The sequence below is a fragment of the Passer domesticus genome, chromosome Z (genome assembly GCF_036417665.1).
Source record: "Passer domesticus isolate bPasDom1 chromosome Z, bPasDom1.hap1, whole genome shotgun sequence".
In the NCBI taxonomy this organism is placed as follows: domain Eukaryota; kingdom Metazoa; phylum Chordata; class Aves; order Passeriformes; family Passeridae; genus Passer; species Passer domesticus.
The window spans coordinates 37077516-37094257 of record NC_087512.1 but is presented as its reverse complement, the minus strand read 5'-3'; the positions used below and the strand labels follow the sequence as shown (position 1 = coordinate 37094257).

The window sequence follows — 16742 nt, the reverse complement described above, 5'->3', positions numbered from 1 at the left end:
TTCTTGATTCACTTAAATTACCAAGTTGGAAATTCTATCAATGGATCTGAAAACTCAGTCATCATTTACTTGTTACTATTTTGTGCCACAGTCTACACTTCTGAATGATCATGAAATGATCAGTGTGATCATTCTGTTTTCACAGTTTCATTGTAATGCACACAAATACTATAAGTTGTTCTGTGCTAGGGGTTGCAATGAATTCTTACATATATTCAGGCCTAAATACTTTTAGTGATTTTCTAGAATAGTGTAGAATAATACTCATGTACACATTCAGAGTGTCTGCAATAGACTTCATATGTCTGAAATACAAGGATCCATTTGATAACTGTGGAAATACAGAAAAGACTAATAATTTCTGAGAACAGCTAAAATGCATATGTCAGAAGACAGAACTTCATCTGCCTAAAATTCCTTTTGCTAACCTGATTTACACTATCAGTGATCCCCAATTTCTCTTTATTTGCTCAGCAGATATCTATAAGATAACGAGTCAAGAATTCATCCTCAAATGTATTAATTTAACCACTTCATCTATAAAATGCAACCGATACAACTCTTGAAACTGTATGTCATATTTATAAAACCAGGAACATTTTATTAAAAAGTATATTTTGCTTTTAGGATCTATTGAAAAATTATTATTTTATCTCCTCTCCCCCTCCCTTTCAAACCAATTTTCAGTAATTCAAGTGGAAAATTCCTGATCTGAGTATATAAAGGAATTTTTTTTTCATTGTAGACAAATAAAAAATTTTGGAATCCTTGTGTAGAGATCAAGCAAAGGAAGCTCATTCCAGGAAAGTCAGAAAAAAACCCAAAACAAAACAACCAAAACCAAAAAACTAGCCCTCACCAATACTTAGGATAAAAGACTGGCCTTACAGGAGTTAGCCACAGAGATTCCATTAACTTTGATGGGGCAATTTTTTTTATTTTTTCCTATTTGTAAACTTACTGTACAAAGAGTAAAAATTTAATCCTTCCTATATTTCTGAAAGCAAAACAAGTAGGTCTTCCACTTGTTTTGTACCTGGGGCACTACAGAATGAAGAAGAGCATATCTACCTGACAGAGGATATAGGAGCAAATTAACTCCTGATTAGTAGCCTGTCAGGGAATTAACTTGATCCCTGAAAACAGGGACCACATGCCTGTGCTGATATATAGCACTTGTGCTTCTTGCTGTAAAGGGCCAGGCTGTAACAATGTGGCTAGTGGTTGTATGTTACTGCTTCTGAATTAGTTGAAGGATAGCTATTGTGTCAGAAAATGTTCTGTTGATTTTGTTTTAAACCTGCTTCCTGACAATTGAACAAGCATACTCAGTGTTGTTTACATTGGGATATGATGTGTTGACCTTGGCTGAGCCACCAGGTTCCCATCAGACCACTCTATCACTCCACTTCTTCAAAAGGACAGAGGGAGAAAGTTCAATTAAAATAACGACAAGAAGATCACTTAATATTGTCATGGGCAAAACATGTTTCACTTGGAGAAATGAATTTATTACACATGAATTGTAAAAGAAGGACATGGTGAGAAATAAGCACAAAACTAGAAATGTCCTTCCCTCACCCCTCCTTTCTTCCTGTGCTCAGCTCAGTCCTATCTCTCCCTAGTCCCAAGTCATATGGGAGATGGGAAAATTGTAGTTGCAGTCAGTTCAAAGCTCTTAATCTCTGCCTTTCCTTTTTCCTCACGCTTTTTCACTGCTTTGGTGTAGGGTGCCACCCATGGGATACAGTCTTTCATTAAATTCAACATCGGTCCTTGCTACTGGTTCTGTCAGAAAACCCGCACCTGTATGTGCTTCTCTCCAAGGGGTGTAGGTCCTGTTGGGTGCCTGTTCCTGTGTGGGCACTTTACAGGCTGAAGTTTCCTGCAGGTAATATCTGCCATGGAGTTTCTGCAGGAAACTCCAGCTCCACCATGGGGCTCTCCCAGTTGATATTGATATCTGCTTCTCTATGGACCTCAGTGGCTGCAGGGACACAGCTGTCTCACCATAGTCTGCATCATGGCGTTAGAATTCAACACCTGAAGCACCTCCTCCTGCTCCCATAACCTTGGTGTCTGTGGGGTTGCTTCTGTCATGTTTTCATCCCTGTCTTAGAGCTGCTGCACAGTATTTTTTAGTCTTAAATATTTTATTATAGAGATGCTGATGTCATTGATTGTTTCAGCTTTGGCCAGTGGTGGGTCTAGCTTGTAGCTGGCTGGAACTGGCTCTGTCTGAGTGAGATGTAGGCAGTTTATGGTGTCTTCTTGTAGAAGTCCTCTTACAGCGACCCCCACTAGCAAAAATCCTGCCACATAGTTTCAATACTAGGAAAAAAATTGATAATTTATTTACAAGTGTCTCCTTTATCTTGATGATTTTACAGTTCTCCAAAGCATTACTATCTGCTGATTCGTCTCCAAGATAAAAGGTTCGTGGCTATTTAATTTCTCTTTGCAGGGAGCCTATTTCTCATTTGAACATTGTTTTCACTATTTTCTGTGTTTTCCTAGTTCTGCTTTCTGGTTTAGTTGAAATTACCTCAACCATATGTTGTATTTTAAATGTGAATTTGTACAGTAGCAGAGTGACAGTGATCTCAATTCTCTGGTGCTTCCTATTAATTTGTATGGAATTTTAGGTGTTATTAAATTAAATATGGAATTGACAATTGAGAAAACTGTTTATTATTACTCTTTCCTGGCAAGTAGGAATGTATAATTGTGTGTTTAAGGCTTTTTTTCCCTCTGAAAATTGCTTTATATTGGCATAGATTTTATCTTGACAAATAATTTCAATATATGCATTCAACATTGTAAAATCTTTCTGTAACTCTTCACAGTCAATTTTCAGTTGTGTTATATTATTTATGAGCTAATTTCATAACTTATCACAGATCTTTCCTGCATTAGCTTTGAATACAATGAATTTAGCCGAGACAGAGTTCATTTGGTCACATCAGCCCTCACAGTGCCTTGCATTGGTGGCTAGAAAGGTGTTCATAACACAGCAGTGTTTTGGTACTGCTGAGCAGCACTGGCACAGCATCATGTCTCTTCCAACATTTCCCCCCACAGACAGGCTTGGGATAGGCAAGGGGAAGGACACAGATAAGGACAGCTGACCCAAATTAACTGAAGAGATAACACATACCTTTTTCAGATATAAAAGCTAAGAAAAGAAGGAGGAAAGGGGGGCATTTACTATTTGCAACATTTACTTTCCAGAGCAACCACTATACATGCTGGAGTCCTGCTTCCAAGAAAGTGGCCAGATAACGCTTGCTGATAAAATAATAAAACATCTGGGGCTTTTCCCCTTTGCATGTCCAAATGCAACCTTTTGCTTTTGATTTAGTAAGCTGCCTTGTCTCAACCTACAAGTTATTTTGCGTGTTATTTTCTGTCCTCCTTTCAGCTGATGAAAGGGGTGATAGAGTGACCAAGGTCAACACACCACACTATTGCAAGTTCCTGCAAGTACCATTCTTCTACTCTAATAATCTAGGTGATCAAATTCTTTAATCCACCAACCAATTGTACTCTGCTCGTTGCAGAAGTTATAAACAAAGGGATGTAGTTCTCTTTAATTTTCACAGATCATTTGCTAAAGATTGATGTTGCATTTGATTATTTTCTGTTCTTTTGGTATAGATGTTAACAATAGGGGTGTGTTCCACAGGATAGCAATTTAGGATTTTAATACCTCTGGAACACTTAAAGGAAAATACTATCGCTTATTGCAATTTGTTACTGTACAAGTGTATTTGAAATTCTGTCATACTGACATTATAGAATGAACTTTTCCCTTGTCTTCTGTGAAGAACAGATGAGTTGGGAAACTTCTGAAAACAGTGTTAAAGAATTAGCCTTAAGACTTACAGCATTGAGTATTTTAACAACAACAAAAAAAGCAATGTAAGCTATCTTATAGAGAGAGTTAGAAGACTTGAATGCATGTAAACGCATAACTAGTCACATCATGACAACAACTTCTCACTATTTATATAACACTGCCCCTTGTTAGGTATTTAGTGTTCACTGAGCATGGAATAGCTAATAGCTGTCGACTGTTTTCAAAGTTTAACTTACCACTCTTCTATGGGAATAAGCTGTCTCACAATAAAATAATCTTACTGTGAGAAAGTAATCATGGCAATTAATCATACGGAAATGACCACAGAGAAAATTTTTATGAAGTATCGATAATAATATAAATTTTTATCCCAGTTCACTGCACAGTAACTTTGCTGGATAAAAAAATGTCAAGATTATTGTTATTTTAGACATGTGTTTTAGCTGAGGCTAAGGCACTGTTATAGCTTCAGGTATTAACAGCTAGCCTATGTATATTTAACCTAAGGCAAACTGTTAGGTTCTTAAATTGGCCTGATACTACAGGGCTCAGTGTTACACCTGCATAGCAGCTGTAATGCACTAGAGTTCTACCACTCGGGCACAAAGCTCTGCTTATACAGAGTGATCCAAAGAACCAAAAAAGATCTGTATTCTGAACTGCTTCCTGAGCAGCTTCTCTCTGTACTGCTTTTTGATAGTGTCTTTCCTGTGAGGGCTAAGGAGAGCTTCATCTCCTCCTCTATTGCCACAGAGCATATACATCTCATACATAAACATAAGCTCTCTAAAGTCTAAAACTCATACTAAAGCATTGCCTTTTGTCTAAGCATTTTGATTGAGGGATAAGTCAATAAACTATATCCCCCTTACTTCATAAATCATACAAAATTTCCTAGTCAGTACAGAAGAATCATATCAACATCAGCAGCCAGTTACCCACTGCAGGTCATTTTTGGTTTACATAAGGCCTACAAATTATTTCTGCCACAGTTATCTTTGGTTCCCAAGCTATAAAAACATAATGCAAATACTTACCATTACGGAGGTGAAGCTATTGATCATTCTGAGATTTTCACATGCTACAAAGTTAGTGGCCATTTAAATGCTTAAATGGAAAAGAGAAAGATGGAATGTCATGCACCACACACATTGCATTTTGTATAAAATGACATACAGAGGTAAACCTGATTTAATGCATGCAATCATTGTTACACTGTTACACTGTTTGCACTTTAGATGGCTGTGTATATGCAACCAGATAGATACCTTCACAGAAACTTTGAGCCTTATAATATCAAGGCAGTCCTTGAGGTTTGCCTATATCATAATAAGCATGTGTACCTCTTAAAAACATCCAGAGATTTGCATTTCCATAAAACAATTTTACATGAGCATTTTAATTTTAATTTTTATGAATGTGATAGTAATAGGGCCAGAACATGACCTTGTACCTATGTCATCCATAGTAATTGTAAAACACATGAAAGCAGGAAAACACGTTTCAGAAACATGTGTTTCCAACTATACAAAGCACTCTATAAGTTCTTTTGTAGCAATTAAGACCTCATGTAGGGTATTGGAAAAATAATTTAAATTATAGTAAATGTGCTTTTATGCCTGTTTTGGGCTGAATTAGCTGAAATATTTTTAGCTTCATAGAATTTCAGATGTATGAATCTTTGATGCTGAAGATCAACTATACAGAGGAAAAACTAAAGCTCTTTGTAAACTCTTTATATCGGTTAGGTCATCTGTTTATCTTTTCTGTTCAAACATCTGGGTTTGTGGAACAGCTGGCCAGTATTGCAAATGAAAGTTCAGCAGTAAAACAGCCCTTCCAAGTTAGCAGCATTAGAGGAAGGAATGCATCAGGGTGATCCACACCATCAAATTGATTTATTAGTACAGATGGTAAGAAAGACTAGCCAGAGCCCTGAATTCAAGTTGACTGTTTATTTATGTCACTGCTAGACCCTCAGCTATTTCAGGAAACCAACTAAAGAATGTCTGCCAAAATTCTTTAATAACTTCTCTGAAGATAAACTTCAAGGACAGTCACAAAAATAGTGAGCAAAAATCCAAAGTAATAAAAAAAATTAACCTACCATAATAAGGTGTCCCAAGAAATGTCCCTAGAAATTTCCCTACTTTTTTTTTTCTTTACTATTAATATTGTTTATGGGTTTTTTTTCGTGATATCGAGTACCTAGAATTACACATTCAGGATCCTGCAATAAAAACGTTGAAGCTTTTCACTGTATTCCAAGGTTGTTCTACACTTCCTGTATATACAAAAATAGCTCTAATGACCTCAATAAGAGTACACTCAAATATTTACAATGTAATCATGGCCCTAAAAATCATTTTATAGGGAGTTGCCATAAATTAAAAGAAAAAAAAGCAAAGGAAAGCAGTCATTTTCCATGTACTGAAAAAGGATACAATTACCAAAAGTATGAACTATTTGGTTGTTAACAGTACAGTTATTTATTTATAAATTTTGAAATTATACAAAGCACTTTTAACATTTTAAAGTTTTATGCAGTTTAATGTTTCTTTATTCTTCATAATATCAATTTATCTCAATGATATTCTTATTCTACTTAAGTAAGAGTAAAGACTAATTTAACTTAGTTGCTTAGTATGATTTCTGATTTATTGCTGAATGTGTGTATTTAAACAGCCTTTCCTTATACATTTTAAATTTTAGTGACTTATAGATTTTGATGCCATGGCCCTCATTCATCTACAAAAAAGTTTTCATACTTTTCATACCTTAAGGTATTTTCAATAATGCATAAAGCAAGGCCTCAGCAAAGCTTCTGAACAAATAGCTTTAATAAGTCTATAATTTACAGGTGGATCCCACAGGTCCCATTGATTGTATCCTACATACCTGTTTGATTACTTGATGAATCAGAACCTAGTTACACCTTAGGCTTCTGAACAGATATGGCAAAATCAAATGCTGATATTTAGCCTTTTCTTCTTGCAGAAAGTTAATTGTCAAAATGTGGGACAGAAAAAATGTTTTTACTCAAAAATAGGACTAATATTTTTACAAAACCCATTTATTATTGATTGTGAAGAAAGTCTGTCATCTTTCATAATTAGAATAATGTCATATATTCTTTGAAATCTCTAGGGTGGTTTAGCAAACTTGCCCATGTCTGAAAATCTTTGATGTTAAATGATAATGTAACTGTTTCCTGAACAATAAGCAGGAAGAATCACTGAACTACAGAATTGTAGGAAGGGCCCTCTGGAGATCATCCAATCCAACCCCTCCTTCCCTGCCAAGGCAGGGTCACTTGGAGCAGGTTATACCAAAACGTGTCCAGGTGGGTTTTGAATGTCTCCAGAGATTAAAATTTTTGTGTTTTACTTTTTGGTCATTGCTCTTGATCCTGTCACTGGGCACCACTGAAAAGACTGGCTCCATACTCCTGACATCCACCATAGAGATATTTCTGTGTATTGACAAGATCCCCTTTCAGTCTTCTCCAGGCCCAGCTCCTAGAGTCTCTCCTCATGAGAGAGAAGCTCCAGACCCATCCTTGTGGCCCTCCACTGGACCCTCTCCAGTAGCTCTTTGTCTCCCTTGTGCTGGGGAGCCCAGAGCTGGACACAGCACTCCAGGTGTGGCCTCACTAGGGCTGAGGAGAGGGGGAGGATCACCTCCCTCGGCCTGCTGGCCACACTCTTGCCAATGCACCCCAGGATGGCATTGGCCCTCCTGGCCACCGGGGCATTGCTGGCTCATGGACAGCTCATGATCCACCAGGAGCCCCAGATCCTTTTCCACAGAGCTGCTCTGCAGGAGGTCAGCCCCAGCCTGTGCTGGCACTTGGGGCTGCTCCTCCCCACGTGCAGGACATGACACTGACACTCACCATTGCTGAACGTCATTCGCTTTCTCTCTTCTCAGCTCTACAGCTTATTGAGGTTAATGGCAGCACAGTCTTCATCTGTGTTTCAGTCTCAGCTAAATTCACCCCACAGAAAGAGAAACACTATAATGTCATGCCATTTTACGTCAGCATACAGCAAAATGGCAGGAAAGTCAATCACAATTTTAGTTCTTTCCTGCCAAGAGAAGACCATAGTTACTAGATTTTTCCCCCTTGTAAGGCTCATTTCTTTTCAAACAGGCCAGGTATAATGAGCATCAAGACTGCACACATACCAGCTTTTCAGCTAAGTCCCTGTTGCTTGCTGAAGGAGATAATGTGAAGTCAAAATATTTAGCCAAACAGTAGCATCCAAAATAGAATTACATATTGGCTTGACAGCTCTAGTGTGATAGCAATTCATTCTCTTCTGGTTGCCTCCTGTTATCAGAGACCATAGGTGCAATATATTTTGACATCCTTCCCACATCTGATTTTTTACATTTAGATAAAATAAGACAAAAGGACCAAGTTTTTAAATCTGGTTTGATTTTACTGTGATAGAAAGAACAAGGTTCATACATAGCTGTTATATGGTTTGTTGAGGGATCCCTTCCTTTTATCTTAAAACTGAAGGTTTCAGTATTTTCTTTCTTGTAATCCCATTCTTATTGGGAGGTGAGGGAAAGAGAAAAGGGGTTCAATTTGGCATTTAAAATGTAGACGTTAGCTGTCCTCTCTCTGGATCGTATTCTTTGCCCTTTTGGGGATTTTGGAAAATTCTGAGGCTGGAAAAATCTGCATTTTGGTCACAGGGTTGGTAAAGATACCTAGTATCTGGCTTCACTAAACTTATTTAATTTTGCTTTCACCATTAGAAAAATTAAAAAAAAAAAAACAAGCCAAACCAAACAAAAAAAGCCCCACCAACCATAAAAGTGTGCTAATTTTTGTAAAAAAAGTCACAATTTTCAAGGATTATAAATAGTGCTGTCCTGTATGGGAATGAGAAGAGGAAGCAAAACCATTTATTACAGCATATTGAGGCAACAAGCAGCGTGAGCTGTTTCTTTCTTGATAATACAGCCAGCAGAATACATCTAATCCCAGAGATACTTCTTCACATACATCTCTGGCTTTATATTCTCTATGCATTGTTGAACTATGAACATGTATTCATTAGAAATTAATGAAAAATATGTTTGAAGTAATAGATGAAGGATAGTTTACTTTCAGTTAACTTAAATAAATTGAAAGGACAAGCTTAGTTCCTGTAAGTAGTCTGACAAAAAGAATTTCGCCCTAGGTTAAAGGTGACAAGAAAATAAAAAGTGAAAATCCTATATATTGTCTAATTGCATGCTTTGTTTCAAAATTCCGGATTTGATTTCCTGTTTTGGTGCTCTCAATAAACATATAGCTAACAAAAAAATTTAAATTAATTATATCCTAAGCGTTAAATATGCCTCAACAGCCAAACATTCAATAGGGTATCTTCAGTATCTTCTGACTTTCTGAGAGACTTCAAAAGCAGTCAGGGAGAATAGCATTGATTGCCTTAACATACTCAGTTTTCTTCTGTGCTTGATTTACTTCAAAACCAAAAATTACACAATGATAGTGGTGAGGAGAACCTTCAGAATTTACCAGCAAAGATAATCAGATATGCTGGTTGAGAAAATATGGAATATACTCTTATTAGTGACATCCTTATTAATATGTTTCTTTATACCTAATGCAAAAAGTTTTACCACCATTTACTTAAAACATTTTTTTTGCATTAGGTAATTTTACAGATAATATTTGACCACGTTCTCTGAATTGGAGAAGCGACTGTACATATTTACTGCAGGAAAATTATGTGACTATTTCAGCCAAGCAAGACAATTTAAAAAAAAAAAAAGGTAAATGTGAATTTTTATGTGTCATATGATTCCGTTTATTGAAAATTCTTGAGACATAGCTATGTTAATAGAATCAATTGTCCTGTTGTAAGTACTTTAGAAAAAGTTATGCTGCCCCATGCAGAGAGGCATAAATATCTGAGTCTCCCATCCTGTTCTCTTATTCCATAGATGTAATGAAACAAACAAAAGAAACAAATGAGGACCCCAGAAGTGGGCACAGCACTCCAGATGTGGCCTCACTACATCTAAGTAGACCAGCAGGATCACCTCCTTCAACTTGCTGGCACTGCCTTTCCTAACACACCCCAGAACCCATTGGCCTTCTTGGCCACCAGGACACACTGCTGGCTCATGGAGGGCTTGCTGTCCACCAGGAACCCCAGGTCCTTCTCCACAGAGCTGCTTTCCAGCAGGTCAGCTCCCATATATATATGGTGCATACTTCTGTAAATATATATATTTTGTAAAGTGTCTGTATACTTTACTATGGAACAGTCATAAGCATTCTTCCTTCTCTATGCCTTTGTGATGAATGACACTTTTTTCTTTTCTCAAGTCATTTAATCAATGGTAATTGTGACCAATTTTTTGCCCTTTTCATTCTCTTTTGTTTTCACCACTTTCACACCAACAATTTTACAAAATCACAAGAGATCACCCTTTCTGAATTCTGGAAATCTATAACTTCACCATTGTTTCCTTGATGTTCCTTTGTCTTTGATATGACTACTTCTTGCCCGAACTCCTTTCTGCATTATTATCCCAAGTTATATTTTTGTCTTTTGCACATCTTTCTTTCAAATGAAGGTCTATACTTCCTTCTCTACACATAATTTAATTCAGAACTCTGAAGTAATGCAAAGCCATTTTGTTTGGCTCAATCCTTGAACATCACAGTATTATCTAGTGAAAATTTTGGTTTTTGGTTCCCTTTTCTCCTCCCTTGGTGATATTATTTGCTTGGTTGTTGCTAAAGAGCTAGAGGCTGAGAATGAAGAGCCAGAAAACTATTACTGAATTTCTGTAATGTTTATATACTTTCTTCCATGGCCTCTACTATTAGTTACTCTTCTAAATGATCCATCAGAAAGGATGCTTAAAGTCCAGTTTGAAACCAAATACCCAAGAAAATCCACAACAAACAGAAGTTTCCTTGGAAAATCAGGGAAAATAGCATCTGTTTTTAAATTGACTGCATGCCTAGCTGGATGTAGATTCTAGTCAAGTACTGTTCTCATCCTTGTATTTTGTCTCCTTTTCAAACAAGGCTTTTAAAAACCGAAAGCAGTATGTTCAAGAACAGTCAGATAAAGTCTTTAGCTGTAAATATGAAAGTAACAACTAAACTCTTGTCTGTAAATTTTCTGGCATATGCTTCCTATCAGACCTTTGAAATGTTTGGTGCAGCATGTATTCCTTAAAGATAGGAGTCAAAAAGAAACTTTAGCTCTATTTCTGTTTTATCTTCTGCTAAATATTTCTCTTTAATTTTGGGTGGGGTTTTTTGTTTTGTTTTGGGGTTTTGGGGGGGCGGTTTTGTTGAATTTTTTTTTTTTCTGTGTTGTGTTTGTCTTTTGTGTGTGTGTGATTTTGTTTTGTTTTGTTTTTCAATTTATTTGGGTTTCTTTTTTCTAAGTAAGTTTTGCCTGCATGGACACACACATACACATAAATGCTTTGGATTTTATTGCATTACAGGATATTTACACAGGTGGTTTTATGTTGGGTATTTACCATACATATCCTAGACATCAGTAGCATCTTTGCAGACCACTGATTTCTTATCCTGAGAAAATACTGCCCTAGTGAGAATGACCTGTGCAGAACACCTTGCTCCAAGGTCGCATTTTTATCCAGATGTAATGATCAAATGCTTCTTTTTGGAGGAGTAAATATGTGTTTTCATCAATACTGACAATGGCAACTATGTCGACACAAATCCTGAGATGGTCTGTAGTGCAGTTTAGGGCAGGAAACTAACTCAAACCATCAAGGAAGGCTCCTGCAGAAGGAAACATCAGGTCCTTAATGACTTTATGTCTTTGCATCTCAGTTGTAACACATCTGTTTCAGCTCCTACTTTTTTTCTCTTTTATCCTGAATACAGGCTTATTTAGAAAATATTAAAAAATCTTGAGGAAAAAGAAAAAAACTCTAAAAGAAAAAGGAAATTTCCTCGAACAGAGCTTTATCTAATTTAAGTGAATGTGATCATTTAATGTGACCTGGTACAATGCATTGAGGAGACCGTGACAGCAACTGAAATGCTGTGTGCAAAGAAAGACCTTGCTCCCAGATTTAATTTCCCACCACCCTCTAGCAACACTAGAGATGCAAGAATTGTCTTTCATTGTTCAGGTAAAGAGAATGACTGACTAAGAGTGAGAGAGCAAGTATGTATCCCTCTGAAACAGAAGAGATTGTCATATCTCCTAGGGAATGAACATTTTCTGCAATTGCCACATAACATTGTTAGATCCTGATGTCTGACAGTAAATTCTTTCCTGTTTTCGTTTTTTTGTAAAGGAGGAAAATGAATGGAAAATAACTATAGTAAGTGATTGGCATTTAGATAACAGAAATGCTCAGCTGTTAGAAAACACTAACATTGCCTAAACCAGGTCTTTCCATATGTTCCATGCATGTCCAAGTCCCTTTATAGAATTTATGTTCTATTAAGCTTCAATAGGCAACCACAAATGTAAGATTTGTTATTATTTGAATATTTGGCTTTTGACACCTCTTTTACATTTTTAAACAGGTTTTAATTATGAAGTTATGTATGCAGTAAAAAATCTGGAGATCTTTAGTCTTTCAGGAAAAAGTACAGGATTGCAAAGGATTAGGGCGATGGGATTATATGAATAGCTTTGATTAAATCTGTGTAAATTGCTCACTGACTTTTAAATTGCAATCAAATTGCAATGGTCCTATGTGCATGGGTCCATTCTGACCCTGAAATATACTGTCTTTGAAATGGAAATCTTCAGTCGTTACCTCTAAACAGCTTTAAAGGCTTGACTGCCCACTCTGGATTCCTTTGAAATGTTTAATTTGAATAATAAACTATCCCTGCAAACAATCTCATCATTTTGTTAGAAATCATGTCTCTTTTGAAATGAGTTTCTGTTTATAGACCTGTTTGATGTGGGGAATTCCTTAAAACTTTTAACTTTTGTATCTGGTAAACTTACTACTTAAACTTAGTATGCAGTGATTTGGTAACTCATTAAAATAAATTTAGTTCTGCAGTAATATCCATTACTTTAAAAAAAGAGTATCTCTCTAAATTGTTTTGTCTACACATATATTTTTCTTGAAATTATTGCCAAATTCACAGAATCACAGAGATTGGTCAAGGTTGGAAGGAACATCTGGAAGCCATCCTGTCCAGCTCCGGGCTAAAGCAGGGCCATGGCTAGAAAAAACTAATATTCATATATTTGACACGCTAAAGTGTGAGTTAATTATCTAAGTATTTTGTTTCTCTAAAATAACACAACAGAGTAAAACAGACTAAATATAACGTAGGAAAAAAAAATGTCTAAGTTGCTTGTTCTTCTGGATGTGGGAAAGCTATGTTATAGTTCAGTGAAACACTGAGCTGGTACACATCCTTCACCTGTATCCAGAGACTGACTTAAAACAGTCAAGCAACAAAGGGTACTGACAAATTTTGGAATATATGTTTTGGATTTCTAGATATCTCAGCTAGTATCTTTTCCAATTGGAGCCTGGCATAAAGGCTGTTAGAGACAGAATATTAGGATGCCCTCTTTTGTTATTACTTCACCTTTTAAAAATTCCTTTTTTTCCTAGGATTTTGAATTGTTGTTATAATAATTAAATAAATAAACATTAAAATACTGATAAGAATTATATTAAACTTTTTGTACCAGAGCACTTTGTTTTGCTGGAAAGGCTACTCACTTAAATATAAAATATTTCTGAAAAACATAATAATTAAATCTTAATAATTCTACTGACTTGCTCATCAGATTTAGACACAGGCTACTAATGTTTTTAAAATCCATGATTATTTGATTCACTGGACTGCCTTCTTCCAGATATTTCAAGAGTTTCACAGAAAATTCTGAGAACCTAGCACCACACCACTTTGTAGAAAAAATACTGCTTACTTCAACAGGCAATGATTAGATATAGGATATGAAAGAAAGAAAAGGTGTTCCTGCAGTTTATGCGTTCTCTGACACAATTTGATTACTATGGACAAGTTGTGTAGCTCCTTACTGCAAACCCTAGGTTTAAAAAGTTCATGTTGAGGCCATCATGCCAAATGTACCTGATTTACAGCCATGCTTATTAAAATCTGTAATAAAAATTCCATCCAAGAAAAAATATATGAAGTTATTGTAAAGGGAATATTTGTTACCTTGGTAGCAAATAAAATCTGTATTACTATTGCGTTTTTTATTTTCATTGAAGAATTGAATCCTTTTCAATTATTGTGTGGGATGGGAAAGTAGTAAACAAGGTTGTAAATCTCTGGAATTTGTTTCATGGTAATTGTACATTAAGCAGGCAACTGGTATTCTCCATGCATTGAAGTAGAGCTACTATGACTCACTACTTTATAATTATGTGAGGATTATTAACATAACAGGAGAAGTAAATTGGCTACTCAGCACGAGTATCACTCTGTGTCTTAGCTAATTGCACATATCCTAGGTTAGTCGAGCTAGGCAGATCTCCCATTGTGCTTGGAATTGAGAGATATACATAAAAATCATAATAATTTACAAGGTAAAGTTGATGTTGAAAATTATAGACGTTCTCAGAGGATTATTTACATTGTTTGATATTTTTAATATATTTTTGTGTGATAGTTTGTTTGTTCAAAAAGCACCATAGCAAATATTTTTTTTTTTAAAACAAAAAATAACAAACCCACCAAAACACCCAAAATAAAATAAAACACTCTGTGGGATCTAATTGAAATTTTAGGTCTTATCACTCTTATGTATCTTAGATGGCAAATAAGTTTGTCCAGTTGAATGAAAATGCAAACCAGTTCTAAAATATTAATATATCTATATCTCTTCTGGCTAGCCGCTAAAATCTTACATAGTCACAATGAGCTGACAGCTTTCAAACCAAATACACTTTTTAGAGGATGTGTGTGCATGTGTATATATTAAATAAATACAAAAAAGTGGTTTGGTAAGAGTATTTATATTGTTTGCTGTAGTTTTAGGGAAGTAATGATATTGTGAAAAACATTTCACAAATTAGAAACATGTAAGTGATAGAATTGCACTAATATTTAAAGAAAGATGCTGCTAAATGGTGTGGACTCCTTCTCTGGACACCAACGTATAAAAAAATCTTTTAAAAAAAAGATTGTTGAGTAGTCTTTGAAATGGTTTCCAGGAATAATATACACGTGTGCATAAAAATATGATATCTGTAGTGACTTGCCTGTGGACACAGGAGTTGTTTTGCTGGTTTTAATGACTTCATATACAAATGATCAATTTAAGGATCAACATGGCTGTAAATGTATAGATATTATGAGAAGAATTAATATTGATATTATAATATGAATTTCTGGCACATGGTTTTGTCTAAATCCTGAAAAGTGTTCAACTGAAGGGCTGCATATGTAAAAGAGTCTTTGAGACTCAAGTGTCTTTAATCTATCTCAGTTCTCATCACAACTGGAAATAGTTCTAATGTTCCTTGGCTAACTAAATTTGGTATAATAAACATATAATGAAAAGTAAATAAAGGCAAATATTTTGTGTATGTGGTGTACATTTTCACTTTCATCCTTTTAGTAGCAAAAAATAAAATCTCAAACACCCTGCTTGTAAAGTTTCATCAGTGGTCTATATACACAGCCAAACCCAGAGCATTTCCATCTGCAGCATCAAAGAAGACAGGAAAATACACAATATCACAAATTCATAGTTATGTTATGGTTTTTACTAAAACAGTAATTTTACTTACTGTCCATTTTATGCGGTTTCTTTTTGCATTATTTAGTACCTAGAAGTGTTGAAATAAAACACCTAACATTACATATGAAAACAGAAAAATATAATTTTGTTCAAGATAACTGTGATATGTGAAGAATAAAATACATTTGTCAAAACCTGTTTTGAGGAAGCTTAGCTGTGCTATTTTGTGTAGGATTTAGTTGACTTTTCTCAGAGCAGACCACATGTGTCCTATATTTGCTGTTAACTCAGGGGAACTTTAATCATAGCAGAGAGGATCTCATCCATCATCAAGGCCTTTTCTGCTCCTCATGTTGCCCTGCCAGTCCGTGGGCTGGAGTGCACAAGAAGTTGGGAGGGCCTACAGCTGAGACAGAGGATTAGTGTTTGGGCTCACCATGGCCATGCTGTCTGGCATTCTGCTTGGCAATAAAAACTGAGGGAAAGGAGTAACAGGCAACATTTGGGATGGCATTTGTCTCCCCAGGGAACCACTGGGTGTGATGGAGACCTGCTTTCCTGGACGTGGCTGAATACCTGCTGGACAGACGGCAGGTGCGGTGTCGGGAGCAGGCGGTGTGCGCGGGCAGGGCAGGCCGGGCCCGGCCCTGCTGAGCCGAGGCCCTGCCCGCACAGCCCAGCCCGGGCCTGGCCCCGGCCCCGCGGTGGCCGCCAGTCCCTGGCCCGCCGGAGGCCGTGCCCAGCCCACCCTGGAGCCCTGGCTGGCCTTGCAGGGCCAGATGGCCCAGTCCCACCTGGGGGAAGGGCCCAGGAAGGCCAAAGGCTATTTAAACCAAAGCCTGCGGCAAGCACACGTCCTGACCCTACCTCCTCTTGGAGATTCTAGCTGCTGAACACCACTAGAACCAGGACTGGTAGCTATATTTATTCTTTTCTACATCTTTTCTGTCTTTTCCCCTTTATTCTTTTTCTAATTCCCCCTTTTCCAATTATTTTTAGTAACTTAAAATCAGATGGCTTAGAGTTTTCAAAGTTGAATGGGCCAAGTTAATGCTTTGAGAAATGTTTTGTGTTGATTGAATGCTGGTCTACAGTTTTGCTTAAGTTCTCAGATATTCCAAAGTTGCCTGTAAAGGTTTGCTACGTTGTTTTCATCTCTAGAG

General features: G+C 36.5%; 1 long non-coding RNA gene across 3 annotated transcripts; it reads right to left on the bottom strand.

Annotated features, from left to right (window-relative positions):
* Positions 1-676: 676 nt before the first annotated feature.
* LOC135289751 (uncharacterized) lies at positions 677-16215 on the bottom strand. Of its 3 annotated transcripts, none has more exons than XR_010352466.1 (5): positions 15775-16215; positions 15629-15667; positions 7755-7846; positions 4897-4966; positions 677-2331 (listed from the first exon to the last, which is right to left on the bottom strand). It is a non-coding gene; the product is annotated as an uncharacterized LOC135289751 (long non-coding RNA). The 3 variants fall into 3 exon arrangements; XR_010352467.1 differs by having other exon boundaries at positions 16016-16215; XR_010352468.1 differs by lacking the exon at positions 15629-15667 and having other exon boundaries at positions 16016-16215.
* Positions 16216-16742: the final 527 nt, after the last annotated feature.